The following is a 20,859-nucleotide window of genomic DNA, read 5'->3' on the forward strand; positions in this document are numbered from 1 at the left end:
CTTCTTCTAAAATGAAACTAAAACTAATCTAAAATAAACTAAACTAAACTAAACTAAACTAAAACTAACTAAAATAAACTAAAACTAAACTCAAAGTAAAACTATAAATATAACTAAAACAGAAACTAAACTAAAAGAAACTAAAAAAACTAAACTAAAAAATGGGGGACAACTCACCTGCAGGGATCGCCGGAGGAGGCGCGAGGCGGCCGGTGGATGGGAGGTCGGCCGCTGGAGGAGGCGGCGGCCCGGTGGAGGGGGAGCCCGGACGGCCGCGGCGAGACAGTGCGGGGACGGCGATGTAGGGGAGGGGGTGGCTGGACGGCCGCGGCGTGGCTGGCCGACGTGGAAAGGGCGGCGGGGGTGCGGTGGAGGTCGGGGTGCCGCATGGGAGGGGTGCGGGCCGGCGGGGCGGCCGGCTACGGCGGACGGGGTCGGCGTCGGCGGCGTGGATCGGGGATGGCGACGCAGGGGAGGGGGCGGGCGGCGTGGAAGGGGCGACTGGGGTGCGGTGGAGGTCGGGGCGGCGCAGGGGAGGGGTGCGGGGCGGCCGGCTACGGCGGACAGGGTCGGCGGCGGTGGCGCGGGTGTGGGTCGAGGGTGTCGGGTACAGAGAGAGAAGAGAGAGAGGACAGGGCGAGACGGCCGTTTACGTACCCATCTCTTTGACGTCCGCTGGCGGACGGCAAAGAGGTAGGGCCGTTGGGTCGTTACGATTTAGACCTCCACTGGACCCCACCCACCTCTTTACCGTCCACCAGCTGACGGCAAACAAACTTTGCCATCAGCTGGCGGACGGCAAAGAACTAGCTGATGGCGAAGGACCTCTTCGCCGTACGCTGTCTCTTTGCCGTCCGCTTCCTCATAGCGGACGACAAAGGACCTCTTTGCCGTCAGCTAGCAGACGGCAAAGGGGCGGCGGATGGCAAAATGCCAGATTCCAGTAGTGTAGGGGACGTACAGTTATATGCACCTATAAATATAGGCGAATAGAAAGTTGATGCAAGCACCAAGTGATAGTGGAGAAGAAGCTAGGGGCATGTGCTCATTCATGGTGTGCTGCACCACTTTCAGCATCCTGCCTCACCTTGTCCTGCTCTGCCCGTGCCTCACCAGCCGCGTACATGGTGGAGTGTGAGAGCCAGCGCCCCGCACCTGAGTTCTCCCTGTTAGAAGACATGTTGCCAAAGCGTGATCAGGATGATGTCACGTGTTTTTGCAAGGGGAAGAAGACGACTTGTACATCGAGTAAAACTTATTGTTTCCTTCAGTCTCTGTTCGGATTTATACTCGAATTACTAAAAGGAAAAAAACTGCTACATTCGAGCACTCTAGCTTACCGGTCATGCACGTGTGAGATGTGCACGTCCTCCGTGATCACCGCATCATGCCATCCAATGGTCAGTTCGAATCTGCACCTAACTCGCTAACAAACCAACAGAAAAATGAGATCTTCTATTGTATCTGCTTGCAACCTTCTATTGTCTTTCATGTTTGATACAGGCAATGGTTGATAACAATGTGATATCTTTGTTTAATAATGTAAAGATCTTGTAGCTCATGATTGAGGAAGCAGTGAGGTTCTGAAGCAAAATCATGTCATTGACATCATTAAATGCTTTCCGTACTTGCACAGGATTCACATACTTGTCAGTTGGAAGTTAAGTGTCTTGAGTATTTTTTTTCGATCACCTTAGGTTTTACTCTCTATTCATCCCTATGTTGAGTTCTACTCAAAATTATTTATTTGTCATATCTGGCTTCGTTTTCAGCCACCAATGAACCATGATCCAACCAATCTAAACGCCAATCCAGTTGATAGTACTGTTTTGAGTGCATTAACAAACATCTCTAGAAAATAGTAGTGAGAAAGTACTCAATGGAGTTTCATGTCCATTCTAGCTGGCACATAAGATGGACTTCTAAGGAATCTAAGCCTATTGATGATATGAACAGACTTTCTCCAAATGCTCGGGTTCATTTTGAGGGATCAGAGAGAGCAGAATATATTGCATATTTGTTTGTTTCGACAATATTTTGACACAAGATATAATGGATATGCATATAGTTGAGTCAACCCGGGTCGAGCATAACTTGTGTGTTGAAGCCACTTCTTGGCTCCTCCTATCTGGTGTGTTGAGGCCACTTCTTGGATCCTGCCACAGAAAAGATGCAGTAAACATGTAATAAAAACTATTGATAGTGAATTTTTTGTACAGGAATCCAAACCAGCGAAAAAGATAAACATATACTTACAAAATGTGCAACAGTCATCGAACTGGAAACAGTTGTGAAAGATAATGGCATCCTCATATGCAAAAGAGATACATTAATATTGTTAACAGCTTCCCTCTCTCTACCTTTGACTATAAAGTTCTTTTTAATGAGGCAAAAGACTTGCAATTTTGCTTAATTAAGAAAAGAGTTAGAATTACCTATTAATTTTCAGCAAACAGGGCGGAAAATAGAACTGTAAAGGTTGGAGTTCAGCATTGGTTAGTTATGAACCGGACAAAAAAATAGCCATGGTCCTTTTTGTCTGGTTAGGGAATATAATCCAAGGGAAAAGGATGCTATCATGTATTGGCAATGACATTTCTGTCACAAAGATATGTTCCTCTTAGTGATCCTCCAGTCTCGATTTACAAAGAGTAGGCAGCTTATGGACCTTCCAAATACAAACACTGCAGTGATTTTTGAGCAAAAGTATGGCTTACAACTCGAACATGACACATGTGATCTCTCGAGAAAGGCGAGGAAGGAAGAGCATACTGCTCTGTATTGAAGCCACCTCTTAGCTCCTGCCATCGCGCGTGTTTAATGGATACTACTACAGAACCAATACAATAAAATGAAATGGGAAGTACCAATAATTTTCCTCTTGGTGATCCTTAGGTGTCTAAATGCATGTAGAATTATCGCGGATCTATGAATCTAGAGAGTAATGATCAAGTCATACCTTGAAGGCGCAACTTTTAAGGCACAACAGTCGCGGACGTTGGTCCTTGAGGGCGCAACGGTTATGGACATTAGTGAACAGGAGGAACGGCGATGGGCAGCCATGCACGTTCAGCACAGGGGCGGCCAGGATTGAGGCGTTGGCGGTAGCTTCTAGGGCATACAACAATCTTGATGCTGGATCTGGTACTTACCTCTGCTGCTTGGTGTAATTAACATGTGAAAGTGGAGTCATATAGCATTCATATAGCGTTCAGAAGATTGATGCCGATTCTTTGTATACGTGTGCGTGAGCCGTAGTCGATTTTCTCATTTGTCAGCCATGTGGTTGTTGGGGCCACGTGGAGAGAAATTGTTGATACGAGCACTAGTGCAGATTGGGTCATCGCACATGATTAAAAAAAACCTGTCACAAACATAGTTTCGAATCATCGCCTTGCATAGTACACGATAGAGAACAACCATGTGTGATAGGTCGACCTATATGTGAAGATATTTTTTTTTCAAAGGGGTGACGAGATGTCACCCACAAAAAGTCCACTGTCAAAAGGATAGAGCACAAACATAGTGCGTGATGATGCAGCCAGCGGCCCTCCTGGCTTGGATGCTCTCCTTGAGGAGCGCGATTAGGCAGGCAGCACTGCTCTTAGTGTTCTAAAACATCCTCGCATTAGGCTCCTTCTATGTTCTGCAATGGATTAGGATAGTGATCGTATCCAAGTTGTGCCGTATATTCTTTGGAGGGGGGGTTTTTGGCCTTAAGATACCAATTCTCAGAATCAGTGGAGTCCATATCTTGCATAGGGAAGTCCGTGGTCGTCCATTCATGGAAACACTGCCAGAGCCAGACCCAGTGGGTGAAGAGGCAGTGCATGAACATGAGTGCACGTCTTGGGGACACCATGGCAGCAAAGCAGACTGGGAAGGATGAGTTGCTCGGAAAGCCAGTTGTCGGGGGTGAGGCAGTGCTTGTGAACAACTAAGCACCTGAAGAACTTAAACCTAGCAGTTTCCTTCGACTGACTTGCAGATCGCATTAACAAAGGCGAAGCAAGGACTGGCCGCAAAGAAGAGGCAACAAGAATCACCATTGACTATCATGTGGATGCGCTAGCGAGAGAGAACGATCTCTTGAGAAAGGTCCCAAACTCTCAAGAATTGCACAACAAAATCTCACATGAGATATCTCTAATCAAGGCATTTTTGACAGCTGCCGCCAAGCCACAAGAGTCACGTACAAAGGAGAAGAGAGTCGGTGCGACATCGGTGATAGAGCGCTCATCCTTAAGCGAGAATTTGGATCCAGTCCCGTTCCTGAAACAGATGTAGAATTATAGATCTAAAAAATGTAGAGAGTAACGAGGAAGATCATACCTGGTAAAGATTGCGGAGGGTGAATTGGGAGAACGGTCGGCTATGATCCATGAGCGTGAGTGGCAGGGACATTCGGTCGAGGGGCAGCCAGGATTGAGGCGTCCACTCGACAGTGGATCTTTGGCTGCTTCTCACATCTGTGTTGTCTAAGTTGATGTAACATGTGAGTTGGACAGAGCCCTTCTGTAGTGTTTCAAGGATGCAGGTCCTTGCTTTGTCAAAACTTGGTTTGTGTAGCCTGTGCTTGGGCCACCGGCATGACGTTTCCTTGTTTGTTAATCGTGTGCACATTGTTGGGCCCGAGTGAAGGGAAATATCTATCTTTTTGTCCCTTTTTCTTCTCCAAGATCCCTCCGGTCACTAATCCATATCCGCATCAACCCTTGCTATAGCAAACATAATGCATGACTAGAGGACACCACATCTGGTATTAGAGCCTAGACGCTCAACTCAGTATTATTTTCCTCGATGTCATTTCACCTCAATGTGGAAATGTCTGATCTTATTCAAAAATAGGAGGTCTTCATGAAGATCTGTCTTGTTTCTGGAATATAGGTACAGAAATTCAATAGCGGTAGGATCAGGACACAAGTGATCTCTCGAGAAGGCAAGGAAGGAAGAACATACCGCGGAAAATGTCAACGGAAGCTGAGCACCAGGGAGCTCGTTTTTAAATTTCATTTTTCCAAAGTGCAAATATTTTTGATTTATTCATGAACACACATACACATGTATACTATGTATGCGCAAAGTTTCACAGCATTATACTTTCACATGTGGCGTACAGAAAAAAGACAAATACACATTTTTAAACGGGCATTTTATTTTGTTGTTGGGCTGGACCTTTTTTTTGTACAGCCTACTAATCACAATATTTTTAAATGAAATTTAAAACGTTCTTGCGGAATACATATATGTTTCCATGGATTTTTTTTCAGATTTTTTTAACTTCTAAATATGCTTTCTGATATTTTCAAAATACCAAGCTCCGTGGAGCTCGGCATCCAAAAATCCGCACACAAACATACCGCCGTTTGTTCAAGCCACTTATTGGTCCAAATTCTCAGCAAAATCACCTAGTTGGCAAAAATGATAGTGCTATAGGAGTGCGGGAGCCGCAGATGACAAGGTTGAATCAAATTTTGAGAGCCAACCAACAAGAGATGGGCATGCAAACATACCAAATGCTTGGAGCACAACAAGCTGATGTCTCCAAGATGCAGCCTGGTCAGCTTACCAGATGGAATAATCAGCAGGGTGCTAGGCAAACAGGTCTATTATATACGCCATTCAAGGCATGTGAACTGAGCCCATGACACCACCTGTACAACAGATTCCCGGTGCTCCACAGAGCACTTTGCTTTGTCAGAACTCTCAGATTCCAGGTACTTCAACTGCTTTATTTAACAAAAAATGTGAATGCCATAAAACTTCAATCATTGTTTTCCTTTGACTTCGTTGGTTTTTCTCATGTTGCAGTGTATGAGAATATGATCTCAAGGAGGAATTATTTTGTAAGGTGAGAGAATCCTTCATTTTATACTCCCTCTGCATCAAAATATATGACATAGGACTATATGTGTATTATTTGTTCTTATATCTATAGGTATATTCCTAATATGTGGTAGTTATGCATAGTTGCTTTAGTAAACCCAATTTAGTAATTAAGGTTCTTGTATATGTAATGGGATATTGTGTTTACTTGAACTTGTATTTCAATGCAGAAGCCTTACTAGCCAAATGACCAAATCAAGTCGATGAGTTGTTGATGGTTTTTTGTTAAATTTGCACAGCTCATCCTATAATTGTATTGCTGCAATATTTCATTGCAGATCAAGTCTTGGAAAGATGCTTTTTTCCTCAGTTTTTGGAACAGGGTCGTAGAGTCGTTCTTCCAGCACTAACAGAGGTCACTCGTCCTATTCCTAGAGATAAATCTTCATTCATTGATGATTTTGCACATCTCTGTCATTTAAACCCTTGGTTCCATCTCCATACAGGAACAATTCTCATCACTATCTGAAGCAAAAGCTAATCAATACAAACGCAAAGCAGATTTCAAGAAATCAATCAGAAGGATAATGAATTTAATGTTTTTGCAGAAGAGTGATGTGCACGAGGGTTTGAAGGCGGATCTCCCCAAGTATGAAAAATACATACATCATTTCCTGCCTCTTCTTGAGAGGAATAAAACTTGCCAAGCCAAGATGAATACAGGATATCAGTTGCAGAATTGTGAAAAGCAGACTAAAGTTGTCAATTTTACTGGCAATGCATCCCCAACCAGTGGTGGTAACAAAAGGTAGGTTGACGTGGTATTAAGATCAACTATTCCTTTTGCTGCAATTATATGTATTTGTTTTGAGATATCATAATAGAACGCCAAGATATATTGAATAGCTAAAACTGTCAACAAAACATGTCATCCTTAATAGCTCAAATAATACTTCCTTTTTGTTGATAACATTGTAAAGTAACTGGCTTCATTAGAAATTATGCTTACCCTTACACAATTTATTTACTGTGTTTAGCCTTTTTCACTTGCAGTAGACAGCAAAAGAAACCAGCAGATGCAAGCATTTTGCAGTCAGGGCAAACAACTATGGCTAAAGCAGGATACCTTGAAGCAGGTGATAGTCTATAGCCCAGGAAAGTACCACTTAGAGACCAATTATAGAAAGAAGACAGTAGAACACCACCACCTCATGAGCAGAACAATGTCAACCCACATGCTAGGAATGCCAAGTCCTTCCTTCTCTTCACCTAGATCATTGCAATCTTGGTCCTCCAGTATGCTCGAGTCCTTGAGCCCCTCACCAGTTGCATATCCAGTGGTAGCATCACCCCGTGCTCCAGTGCCCATGATCTCAATGGACGTTGACAGCATAACTGCCTTCTTGATGAATGGCAACGCAGCAGCACCACCACCAGCACCACCAAAAGCAAATGGTTCTAACCAAGTCACTCCTACTGAACCAATAACACCAGCCTCATCACTTCAGGCAGACATAGAAGCTGGTCATGGAGAGGTTCAGGCGCGAGGTGGAGACGGAACACCGGTGACTAAGAAGCCCATCGACCGCCTAATGGATGCGGTGAGTGTACCACATGCTGAGCTCAGTCACAGTTCATGAATTGTTGCAATCACTTCTACTGACAGTTCTGTGCTTGTTTGATATGTAACCTCAGATAAGATCTTCATCACCTCCAGTGCTACGCAGCTCTGCTAATTCAATTTGGTCTTTCCTCAGCATGAGTGACATTGTACCACATGGGAAAATCGGCACAATGTTGGATTCCAAATCCTCCTTGCAATAGCAGGGTGTATCTAATACTGTGAACAAAGTGAAGCGAGTTTTCAATCATACAGGGTCGCGATCTTAATCACTACCACTGGGTAGCATGGATGGCGGTTGCATCTCATTTGAGTGTGGGGCCTCGGAATCTGGATCAAGCAGTGAGGTAAACTTTAAGAGGCAGAAAGCATAGGTATAGCTCCTGCTATTTTGTGTGTTGAAGCCACTTCTTGGCTCCTGCTATACCAACAACAGAATAAAATGAAATGGAACTCGGATGTTAACCGTGCTCAGGCTGGAGTGGTGAGAGGATGGGTGACCGGCCAGGAAGTTAGACGATTTAGAATGAATGCTCCACACTTGAGCAGTGATGAGAGGTTATTAAAGATTAAATCGTCAAATATATCAAAATTTTGAAAACGCAAGGCTCCAGAAGTTCGATCGGGCCAGCCAAATTCAAACTGATGCCAACAATGGCATTTTCCGGTCCCATCCGAGATGGCCGAAATTCGGCCACACTTCAAAACACTTACAGCAACTCCAACCAGACAACTCATTTAGTCTGCTCATGTCTGCTTGGGTAGCCACGGACAAAAACGCCGGCACAACGCACCGACCCAAACCCAAAATGTATCCGCTTCGGGTCCGTGTCGACGCATTTCAGGCCCAAATTTGGGCCGGCGTGGAAACAAAGCGGACGCACCGCCCGTTCCCTCGGTGTCCGCCGCGGCCTCACATGTCGGCCGGCCAACCAACGCAGCGGTTGTATTTAACGCCAACACCTACCTCGGGTCTGCCTAGCAGTGCGTGGAATAGCCGTGTGGCTGTCCTTTTTAATGGAAGCGTGCGGCAGGGCCGGCCTCATCCACTTCCATCTCCCCGTCCACATCTAGCCACAATTGCTCCCTCGCCAGCGACCAGAAAACCTGAGCCAGCCAGCCGGAAACCCTAGTTAGCCAGCCACCAGCCATCGACTTCTTCAGCGGGAAGGGGAAGGGGAGGTTCAGCTCCGGCGCGAGCTCTTCCCACGCGCTTCCTCCTCTGCCAGCTAGACGCGGCTCACCAATGCGGGAGCGGGAGCGGCTGTACATACGAGTCTACCAGGGGTGATGGCACTGGCAGTACTGCTAGCCCCTGCAGTATCCAGATGTCAACCTGCCACGTGGCTGGCATCTGGACCCGCACCGAATCTCGGTTCTAGCGGTGTCGCGCATGGCGCGGGCGCACGCCGAGGAGGTTCACCGGCATCGCGAGCTCCTTACGCCGGAGTAGCGCGCGATGCGTGCCTACGTGCCAAACTCCGCCAACTAGGAGCACTGGTTTGCACCAGAGCACGAGGAGGAGCGCCACCGGGGCTTCCACATCGACCATGACGTTCGCCTGCTGCCCCTAGAGGTTTTGCCAGAGGAGGAGGAGGCGGAGGTGGCGTACCAACCCGCCCTCCAGGAGGCCCTGGAGCACGCGCTGGAGGCGAAGCCAGCTCGAGGAGGATGCCCATTGGGATGGGCTTGACCAGTCAGTCGCCTTGTCGGCGGCAGGGGACTCCGTCCATGCTTCGCTGTTTGTCCCGCCACCGCCACCCTTCGCCAAGCCCAAGGCGAAACCGGAGGAGGAACCGGAGCCCAAGCCCACGCCCACATGGAAGCAGTCGCAGCTACCGCCCACTTGGCCCGAGGAGTCCTACTCATGGACCGGCCAGTTCTGCGACTGGGTGAGCGCCTCCCGCCCACAACTCCGCGACACAGGAGGAGGAGGCGGCCCACCTTGAGCGCTGGAAGACGCATTGGCTTGCCGAGGAGGAGGCCGACAGCGAGCAACAGATGCGCTGGGAGTAGGAGTTGCGCCTTGAGGAGGAGGAGTGCGCCCGCCTCGCCGCAATGTCGCCATAGCAGCAGACGCCGAAGGAGGCTGCCCTGGCGCCATATCAAGCGGCGTTTGGGTGGGCTGGGCTGCCTCCCCTCTTCATCAATCTCACCACCGGCGACGACGATGGCAAGGGCAAGGGCAACGCGGACGCCTTGGGCAACTTGCGCCAAAACTCTTTTTAGTGTTTAATTAATGTTTAAGTGGACTTTGACCAGCGGTTGACCGGATGTTTATGTTTTATTAAGTTTTCATTCTGGCCACAGGTTTATCATTTATATTTTTTCTTTGGACCCCGGCAATTTTGGTCTACCTCCAGTTGGGCGCACCAGCCAACCCAGATCGAAAATCAGACGTGCCCGTCCACCTAACCGACCCAAACGGATGAAAAGCGGATAAATCACGCGTCCATTTGGGTTGCCGCGTTGGAGTTGTTCTTACTGGGCGCATGTTTGGACAACGGCCAATAATTTGGCTCACTCTGCCCGCATTAGCACTGTTAGTTCAATTTCACGCAAACTTATGGGCGAACCACTGCTGTGTTGTCTAACTTGGTGTAACACGTAAGTTAGACAGAGCCCTTCTGTAGCATTTCAGGGATGCAGGTCCTTCTATGTTTGTGTAGCCTGTGCTTGGGCCACCGGCATGGCCTTTCCTTGTTCGTTAGTCGTGTGCAGTGTGCACGTTGTTGGGCCCGTGTGAAGGGAAATATCTATCCTTTTGTCACTTTTTCTTCTCCAAGCTCCCTCCGATCATTAATCCATGTCCGCATCAACCCTTGGCTATAGCAAACATAATGCATGACTAGAGGACACCACGTCTGGTATTAGAACTTAGACGGTCAACTCAGTATTATTTTCCTCAATGTCATTTCATCTCAATGTGGAAATGTCCGATCTTATTCAAAAATAGGAGGTCTTCACGGAGATATGTCTTGTTTCCCGATATAGGCACAGAAATTCAATAGCGGTAGGATCAGTACACAAGTAATCTCTCGAGAAGGCAAGGAAGGAAGAACATACTGCGGAAAATGCCAATGGACGCTGAGCTCCAGGGAGCTCATTTTCAAATTTCATTTTTTCCAGAGTGCAAATATTTTTGAATTCATTTGTGAACACACATACACATGTATACTACGTATGTGTAAAATTTCACAGCATTATACTTTAACATGTGGCATACAGAAAAAAGACAAATTCACATTTTCAAACGGGCCTTTTGTTTTTGTTGTTGGGCTGAAATTTGTTTTTGTACAGCCTACAAATCACAACATTTATAAATGAAATTTAACACGTTCTTGCGGAATACATATATGTTTCCATGGATTTTTTTTCAGATTTTTTGAAACTTCTAAATATGCTTTTTGATATTTTCAAAATACCAAGCTCCGTGGAGCTCAGCTCCAAAAATCCGCACACGAACATACCGCCGTTGGTTGAAGTCACTTACTCGTCCAAATTCTCAGCAAAATCACCTACTTGGTGAAAATGATAGTGCTATAGGAGTGCGACAGCCGCAGATGACAAGTTTGAATCAAATTTTGAGAGCCAACCAACAAGAGATGGGCATGCAAAGGTACCAAATGCTTGGAGCACAACAAGCTGATTTCTCCAAGATGCAGCCTGGTCAGTTTACAAGATGGAATAATCAGCAGGGTGCTAGGCAAATAGGTCTATTATGTCCGCCATTCAAGGCATGTGAACCTGAGCCCATGACTCCACCTGGACAACAGATTCCCGGTGCTCAGCAAAGCACTTCGCTTTGTCAGAACTCTCAGATTCCAGGTACTTAAGCTGCTTTATTTAACAAACAATGTGAATTCCATATAACTTCAATCATTGTTTTCCTTTGATTTTTTTTGTTTTTCTCAAGTTACAGTGTCTGATATTTCAGCTACTACGGGGTGTGCCAGAGAATATCATCTCAAGAAGGAAATATTTTGTAAGGTGGGAGAATCCTTCATTTTCTACCCCCTCTGCATCAAAATATAAGACATTTTTGTAGGCTAGTTTAGCCTACAAAAAAGTCCTGTATTTTTTTGTACGAGGGAGTATGTGTGTATTATCTGTTCTTATATCTATAGGTATACTCCTAATATGTGGTAGTTATGCACGGTTGCTTTAGTAAACCCAATTTAGTAATTAAGGTTCTTGTATATGTACTGGGATATTATGTTTACTTGAACGTGTATTTCAATGCAGAAGCCTTACTAGCTGAATGACCAAATCAAGTAGATGAGTTGTTGATGGTTATTTTGTTAAATTTGTACTGCTCGGCCTAATTGTATTGCTGCAATATTTCATTGCAGATGAAGTCTTGGAAAGATGCTTATTTTTCTCAGTTTTTGGAACTGGATCGTAGAGTCGTTCTTCCAACACTAACAGAGGTCACTTGTCCTTTTCCTAGAGATAAATCTTCATTCATTGATGATTTTGCGCATCTTTGTCACTTAAACCCTTGGTTCCATCTCCATACAGGAACAATTCTCATCACTATCTGAAGCAAAAGCTAATCAATACAAACGCAAAGCAGATTTCAAGAAATCAATCAGAAGGATACTGAATTTAATGTCGTTGCAGAAGAGTGATGTGCACGAGGGTTTGAAAGTGGACCTCCCCAAGTATGAAAAATACATACATCATTTCCTGGCTCTTCTTGAGAGGAATAAAACTTGCCAAGCAAAGATGAATACATGATATCAGTTGCAGAATTGTGAAGAGCAGACTAAAGTCATCAATTTTACTGGCAATGCATGCCCAACCAGTGGTGGTAATAAAAGGTAGGTAGAAGCGATATTAAGATCAACTATTCCTTTTGCTGCAATTCTATGTATTTGTTTTGAGATATCATAATAGAACGCTAAGATATATTGAATAGCTAAAACTGTCAACAAAACATGTCATCCTTAATAGCCCAAACAGTACTTTCTTTTTGTTTATAACATTGTAAAGTGACCGATGTCATTACCAGTTCTGCTTACCCTTATCCAATTTAGTTACTATGCTTAGCCTTTTTCACTGTCAGTAGACAGAAAAAGCAACCTGCAGATGCAAGCATTTTGCAGTCAGGGCAAAGAACTATGGCTAGAAGACCACCACCTCGTCAGCAGAGCAATGTCAACCACTTGCTAGGAATGCCAAGTCCTTCCTTATCTTCACCAGGATCATTGCAGTCTTGGTCTTCTAGTATGCTCGAGTCCTTGAGCCCCTCCATCACCCTGTGCTCCAGTGTCCATGATCTCAATGGACGTTGACAGCATAACTGCCATCTTGATGAATGGCAACACAGCACCACCACCATCGCCACCAAAAGCAAATGGTTCTAACCAAGTCACTCCTACCGAACCAATAACACCACCCTCATCGCTTCAGGAAGACATAGCAGCTGGTCATGGATAGGTTCGGGTGCAAGGTGGAGACAGAACACCGGTGACTAAGAGCATCTCCAGCCACGCCCCTAACATGCCACTTTTTTGTCGCCGGCGCCGAAAATTCGGCCCAGCCGCGACCCAAAAGCCCTTTTTCACCGGCTCGGGCCGATTTTGGCGTCGGCGGACCCAGGCCGAACCCGGCACGCTTAGGGCGCTCGAAAGAACGATGGGCCCGCCGAGTCAGCGACCCCCTGCGCCTCATCGTCCTCATCGCCTCGGTTTCCCGCGGGGAATCAATGCCAAGGCTGATGCTGGCCAGCCTTCCACTGATTCATCACAGGCGGCGCAGTGCGGCGACGCGCCCCTCCCGCCACACGTACACACGTTGCCACCACCCACCCACCCCCCTGCCGCTATAAAAGTCGGCCCCTCGCTCGCCGGTGGAGGCACCCGCCCGTAGCCCCCCTGTCGCCGCCAACGCCCTCTCTTTCCCTCTCTCCCCGTCTAGCCACCCATGCAAGCACAGCCCCGATGGGTAAAATGGTTCCCCGACGACGCGGCGGCGGCCAACGGCTCCGGCCGCCGCTCGCTACATGAGTGGGAAGCCCACCTCCTCCACGGGGCGAACTACCTGGCACCCCCTGACATGCGCACGCCGGGGCGGTGGAGGCTCAGCGCCGGGGGCATCCCAATCCCCCCTCTGCCCGAGGTCGAACACCTCTACTACTTCCATGCCGAGATCGAGCGCGTGCGGGCCTCCCTGTCGGAGGAGGAGCGGGTCCTCCCGGAGTACGACGCCGGCAACCACGCGGCGTGGGCGGCGTACTTCGAACACCGGCAGGCGGAGTGGCTCGCCTCCATCAACAACGCGCCGGTGGTAAGGGGGGGCAAAAACAGCGACGGTCGCTGCCTGTGGTGGGGCACCCCCGGCCGCACGCTCCACGCCGTCCTCGAGTACCTCAAGGGCGGCAACGATCCGCCACTCGAGTACCCGGCGGCCCCGGCCCCCTGCCAGAGTGGCATCCCGTGGCTGCCAAGGAGGATGTTGGGCGGGTCCTCCTCCTCCCACTCCTTCGGATCGCCGGCGCTCGTCAGCGTCAAGGTCGGCGCACCTGCAGCGCCGCCCTCATCATCAACAAGGGAGGCAGCGCCTCCTCGTATCCTACGTCCCGCCTCATCAAGCCGAAGACGGAGCCGGGGCTCGCGCCGTGAAGAGCGAGCCCGCTGACGCCGCACTCGATGACAAGGCCGCCCTGAAGTGGGTGTGGGAGGACTGGGCGCGGCTGGAGATGGAGCGCCAGCACCGCTCCCTAGAGGAGATCGCGGCATGGCGCCGTGGCCGCGACGAGGGAGGCGTCATCGTTCTCGAGGAAAGCGACGACAAGGCGCCGCTGCCGACCAAACCAGTCTGTCAGGGTGAACCCGGGCAGGGGTCCAGCAGGGACGGCCGCATGAAGAAGGAGAAGGAGGACGGCGACGACGGCGACTACGCCGCTTTTAGCAAGTTCTTCGACCTGTAGGTGGCATGGCAGCACGCCGTTGTTTTCTTTTTTTAGTAGATTTTATGTTTTCTATATGTACAAAAACTGTGGAACCCATAATACGGCCGAATCTATGCCGTGTTTGCCAAATTTTGGCCGCTTCTGTCTGATATTTTTTTTACAAAATGGGCGTCTGGAAGCGGCGGCTAGGAACCCGATCGCCCCCACGCCAAAAATATCGCCGGTTCACCACCAAGCGGTGCTTTTTTCTAGCCCGGGGGGGGGCAGCTGGAGATGATCTAAGAAGCCCATCGACTGCCTGATGGATGCGGTGAGTGTACCACATGGCTGAGCTCAGTCGCAGTTCATGAATTGTTGCAATCACTTATACTGACAGTTCTGTGCTTGTTTTGTATGTAACCTCAGATAAGATCTTCATCACCTGCAGTGCTACACATCTCTCCTAATTCAATTTGGTCTTTCCTCAGCATGAGCGACATTGTACCACATGGGAAAATTGGCACAATGTTGGATTGCAAATCCTCCCTGCAGCAGCAGGGTGCATCTAATACTGTGAACAAAATGAAATAAGTTTTCAATCATACAGCGTCACGATCTGAATCACTACCACTGGGAAGCATGGATGGGGGTTACATGTCACTTGAGTTTGGGGCCTCGGACTCTGGACCAAGCAGTGAGGTAATAAACTTTACAAGGCAGAAAGCACAGGTATAGCTCCTGCTATTTTGTGTGTTGAAGCCACTTCTTGGCTCCTGCTATACCAACAACAGAATAAAATGAAATGGAAACTTGAATAGTTTTCCATTTTGTGGTCCTCCAGTTCCAAGTTGTCCAATAGTGAGCCGCTCATAGACCTTCCAAATACCAAGGCTGCAGTGATTTTGGAGCTAAAGTAAGATTTAGAACTCGATCAGGAGATAAGTGATCTCCCGAGAAGGCAAATAAGAAAAAACATACCTCTGTGACTATTTAGAATTTATATGACGTGCTCAACATCACTATTTAATACTCCCACCATTTTTATTTACTCCGCATATTAGCTTTTGTCAAAGTCAAACTTTATAAACTTTGGCAAAGTTTATAGACAAAAATATTAACATATGCAATAACAAATCAACACCATTAGATTCATTATCAAATGTAATTCCACATCATATAGATTTTTATGGCAAATATTTATATTCTTTTTATAAAGTTGGTCAAACTTTAGGAAGTTTGACTTCAGCCAACTCTAATATGTGGAGTGAATAAAAACGGAGGGAGTATGTCACGAGACTTACTTCACATCAACGGAGTATGAAGAGCATAATGCTTGAAAGCACAATAGACATAATCACTCTTCTAATTAAAGCAAAGTAAACGGTTGAGCCAAAAGTGAAGCCCCAAATCAGATATAAGAGAAAACGATTCCGTTGATTGTAGCAGTGGCAAGGTAACAGTCCACAAATCATACGTGTCGTGGTTGCACCAAAACATCAGATTTTGGGTTGGCTGCACAGGAACATGATGTCAATTTATTTCTTAAAACCTAGTTTTCTATGTATCTGCTTGCAACCTTTTATTGTCTTCATGTTTGATCCAGGCAATGGTTGACAACAATGTGATGCCATTGTTGCATAATGTAAAGATCTTGTAGCTCATGATCATGGAAGCGAGGCTCTGAAGCAAAATCATGTCATTGATGTCATTAAATGCTTTCCCTACTTACACCAGCTACACATACTGTTCAGTTGAAATTATCCGAGTATTTGTTTCTATCACCTTAGGTGTTACTCTCTATTCATCGTTATGTTGAGTTTTACTCAAAATTATTTATTTGCCACATCTGGCATCATTTTAAGTCACCGATGAGCCATGTTCCAAGCAAGCCGAACGACAATCCAGTTGATAGTATGGGTGAGTGGATTAATAAACATCTCTAGCAAGTAGTAGTGAGAAACTATTCAGATAACATAGCAGATGTTAACTTTGCCATGTTCTTTGTTTGTGCATGAGTGCTCTACTTAATGGAGTTTCATGTCCCTTCTAGCTGGAACAGAAGATGGACTTCTAAGGAACCTAAGCCTATGGATGTTATGAACAGACTATCTCCAAATGCTCGGATTCATTTTAGGGATCAGAGAGAGTTGAATATATTACATATGTGTTTTGTTTCGACAATATTTCGACGCGAGATGTGAAGGATATGCATATAGTTGAGTCAACCCGAGTCGAGCATAACTTGTGTGTTGAAATCACTTCTTGGCTCCTGCTATCTTGTGTGTTGATGCCACTTCTTGGATCCTGCTATAGCAAAAATCCAGGAAGCATGTAATGGAAATTATCAATAGTGAATTGTTTGTACAGGAATCCAAACCAGCAAAAAAGATAAACTTAAGTACTTACAAAATGTGCAACAATCATCGAACCTGAAACAGTTGTGAAAGATAATGGCATGCTCCTATGCCAGGAGAGATACATTAATATTGTTAACAGCTTCCCTCTCTCTACCTTTGACTGTAAATTTTTTTTAGCGAGGCAAAAGACTTGCATTTTCAATAATTAAGAAAAGAGAGAACTGTCCTGGTAATTTGGCAGAAAACAGAGCGGAAAACTGAACTGTAAAGGTTGGAGTTCATCATCTGTTTTAAGTTACGAATCGGATGAAAAAAAAGCCATGGTCTTTGTTGACTGGTTTAGGGAGTACGACCCAAGGGAGAAGGAACTGAAAGATGCTATCATGTACTCGCAATGACATTTCTATATCAAAGATATGTTTCCTCTTAGTGATCCTCCAGTGTCTGGGTTGTCAAAGAGTGAGCAGCTAATGGATCTTCCAAAACAAAGGCTACACTAATTTCGAGAAAAAGTATGGCTTACAACTCGATCAAGGCACAAGTGATCAAGGTTGTCGGAATCACGATTCTGTTATACGATTCTACGACTTTACGATCCAAACTAACCCCTATGATTCTACGATTTTAGTTCATAGAATCTACGTTTCTACGATCCTGATAGTGAAGATTCTACGATTTGCGATCTTACAACGGAGCTCCGATCCGATTCAAAATCGCAATTCTGATCCTTCCTCTGCTTTCTCGTGAGATCACTTGCTCACGAGAAAGCAGAGGAAGGAAGAACATACCGATTTGTGTCGAAGCCACTTCTTAGCTCCTGCTGTCTTGTGTGTTGAAGACACTTCTTGGATATTGCTATAGAAGTATTGAACCAACACAATAAAATGAAATGGAAAGTACCAATAGTTTTCCTCTTGGTGATCCTCCAGTGTCCAAATTGTCGAAGTGTGAGAAGCCTATTTCTGGTTATGATTTTTTATATCATAAAAGTACATCATAATAACAAAACCCTTTTCCTGTGTATTTTTCGAATACATGGAGTAATGACGAAGTCTCTACTATGTAATAAAAATAAAATACTTTTGGAAGTCTATCTTTTGACATATTCGATTCGAATCAGAACAATCTTAGGTATCCACATATCCTGCGATAGAGTCAAAGCTTGTACTACCTCTTGTACTAGTGCAGATTGGGCCATCACACACGGTTAAAAAACCCTGTCGCAAACACATTTTTGAACCATCCCCATCCCATCCTCATTCCAACAATGTTGTTTTGCATCAAGGGAGGGCGTGTGAAGCCACTTGCTAACCCCTGTTATCATGTGTGTTGAAGCCACTTCTTCCCTTCTGCTATAGAAAGAACACAATAAAATGAAATGGAAATTATGATCCTCCAGTGCCCAGGTTGTCAAAGAGTGTGCAGCTTATGGACCTTCCAAATACCAAGGCTGTTAGAGATAAAGTTAATATGTCCATACAAGTCAGTAGCAATTTGAGTCAGACTTGTACACATGGTCTTAGCTTAGTCCTAGTAGAGTTAGTAGTAGGTAGCATGTCCCGTGGGGAAATTCCTGTGTGCTAGCTCGGCAGGCTTACCATTACTATTAGTGCCCATGTTAGGTTATGAATTAGTAACTGAGTAGGATAATTTATCAACAGGGAATGCAGTAAACATGAAATGGAAATTATTGATAGCGAATTTGATACTAATTACTGGTTCTAAGATACTGACCACAAGTGAAATGTGGTAATAGTTCAAATAAGAAGCTGACTACATGTGACATGTGGTAATAATATATGGTAATGGTGCTACTAAGATAGTTTGAAAAACTAATTAAACTTAGCGGACAGAGTAAACTTGGTTGTTTTATAAAATAGCCCATTGTAATGAAAGATGACTACATACAGCTTCCGCCCCGCTAGCGCGGGGGCGGGGGCGGGGGGCGAAACCCTACCCCAACCCTGGCCACCACCATCCTCCCACTACTAGGGAAAACCCTAGCAGCAGCGCGGGTTTTGGATGTATCAGTAGCGCGGGTGCCCGCGCTACTGATACGGCGCCACAGTTAACTTGTAGCAGTAGCGCGTGTTGACACACGCTACTGCTATACATGGTTAGCTGTAGCGTGCATTGCAGACAGCGCTACTGCTAATTATCTATAGCGGGTCCTATACCCCACGCTACTGCTATTACTTTCAAAAACAAAAAAAATCTCAATCCCGTGCGTGTTGTCAATGGCAGCATACCTTCGATCTAGCGACGGTTGGCGTCGCCGGAGGCATGAACGGACAGCGGCAGACCAGATCCGGCGGTGGCTGTTGGAGAGGGCCCGTTTCTACGGAAGAGCCAGGCCGCGGCGTGGGGCTCCTCTTGCCGACCATGCCAGATAGCTCCGGGTCGTCCATGGCGACGACCTGCACAGGCATGGACATGGGAGGGTGAGTCAAACTAGAGGGAGAGAGAGAAAAGGAAAACCGAGGGAGAGAGGAAGGTGATGGAGGGAGCAGCGGAGCTAGTCACCGGTGGTGGGGTGCTCCAGTGTGGTGGCGCGGGGCGGGGGCCTCCTAGACGTCGGTGGAAGACCGGCGAGCTCCTAAACGCCGGTGGCGCGAGGCGGCGGCCTCTTTCGGCGCCACGGAGGAGGAGGGGCGCATGGGCAAGAGGTCCATGTGAGATTGTATCGAAAGTGAGAGGAGAGAGTGGCGGAAGAGAGGAGGGATTTGGGGAGGAGATGGTATTCGGCCGAGGATATGGCGACTTCACCTACCTCGTACTTAGTAGTAGCGAGGGGTATAAAACCGCGCTACTACTATCGCATGTCTCGGGGGGCACGGTAGAAACCGCTTAGTAGTAGCGTGGGTTTATACCCCTCGCTACTACTATGGCATGTCTCGGGGGGCACGGTAGAAACCGCTTAGCAGTAGCGAGGGTTAAAAACCCGCGCTACTACTATCAACTTAGTAGTAGCGAGGAGTTACAACCCGCGCTACTAGTAAGTAGCAGTAGCGAGGGGCATAAACCCTCGCTACTAGTAAGCGTCTGCCTATAAGCTTTTCCCTAGTAGTGTCCTCCCCCTGCCACCGCCGAGCAAAGCCTGGCCGGCGCGGGGCAGTCACCTTGGGTGTATGCGCAGCGGCGAGACAATGGTGGCGGCGGGTAGCGACGCGTGGAGGGCTGCTGGGGTCGGCGGAGTGTGCTTGCACAGGGTGGGTGGCGTCGGGGCTGTGGTAGTCTGATCCAGATCTGGCAGGCTGCTCCTCCGGCCGGCTGTTATCGCGGGCGGCCCGGGCTAAGGCGGCATGGTACGGTTGTTTCCGGCAGTCCTTGGATGCTGGAGGTGGCCGGAGCGGGGGCGTCTATGGCTGGGCTGGCCTCTTCCAGTGGTGCAGGTCGGTACGGCGGTGCGGGGCTCCGCCTAGGGGTCCCGCGCGTGGATGTGGGCTGCCACGGAGTGGTGGTGGCTCATGGCGGTGGTTTGGGTCGTTCACGGCGGCGGCTGGACTTCTCCGGCGTCGGCCGTCGGTGTGCGGCCTGTGTCGACCACCAATCCTTCTTCTCGCTCATCCGTCCGCTATCTTCGTCAATGGTTAGCCCTCCCCCAGCTGCGGTCCGTCACTCGTCTCGCACCCGGCAACAGGACGGAGCTCGTCTCGCGCCCGACAACAGGACTGACCTTGTCTCGTGACCGGCAGCAGGACCGAGATCGTCTCGTGCCTGGCAGCAGGACCATGCTCGTCTCGCGCCCGCCAGCAGGACCGAGCCCGTCTCGCGCCTGGTGCCGCAGGACGGGACGATGGAGGTCAGTTTTAGCCGGCCTATTGGTTCTCGGCACTGGGGGCAGCCCAGGGGTGCGAAAGGCGGGTCCTTTCCGCTTGTGTCTTTGGTTGGGGTAGCATCGGATCTCGCGTGAGGGGGTGTCAAGGCCTTGGATGCCGGGGCGGGCGCCGTGGTGGTGGGTCCGTGGGGCTCATGGGCAGGGCCGTGGCTTGGTGCTGCCCGGTTGCCACGGCTGTGTCGGCGGCGTGGGGCCGGGGTGTGGCGTTCAGTGGCGGTGAATGGTGGCGGGGGTGAAAACCTGCTCTATCTTTGGACGGACCGGCGGCAGCGAAGCTCGTTCCCTTCTTGAAGGCGTCGTCACAACTCTCATTGCCCGTCGT

The 20,859-nt window shown here is 47.7% G+C and overlaps 2 pseudogenes; both read left to right on the forward strand.

The window, feature by feature from the left end:
* The first annotated feature begins 3,860 nt into the window (after positions 1-3,860).
* LOC125534727 lies at positions 3,861-7,821 on the forward strand (annotated as a pseudogene).
* Positions 7,822-8,840: 1,019 nt separating this feature from the next.
* On the forward strand, positions 8,841-15,201 carry LOC125534728 (annotated as a pseudogene).
* The last annotated feature ends 5,658 nt before the right edge of the window (positions 15,202-20,859 follow it).

This window comes from Triticum urartu, chromosome 2 (assembly GCF_003073215.2).
Source record: "Triticum urartu cultivar G1812 chromosome 2, Tu2.1, whole genome shotgun sequence".
NCBI classification, from domain to species: domain Eukaryota; kingdom Viridiplantae; phylum Streptophyta; class Magnoliopsida; order Poales; family Poaceae; genus Triticum; species Triticum urartu.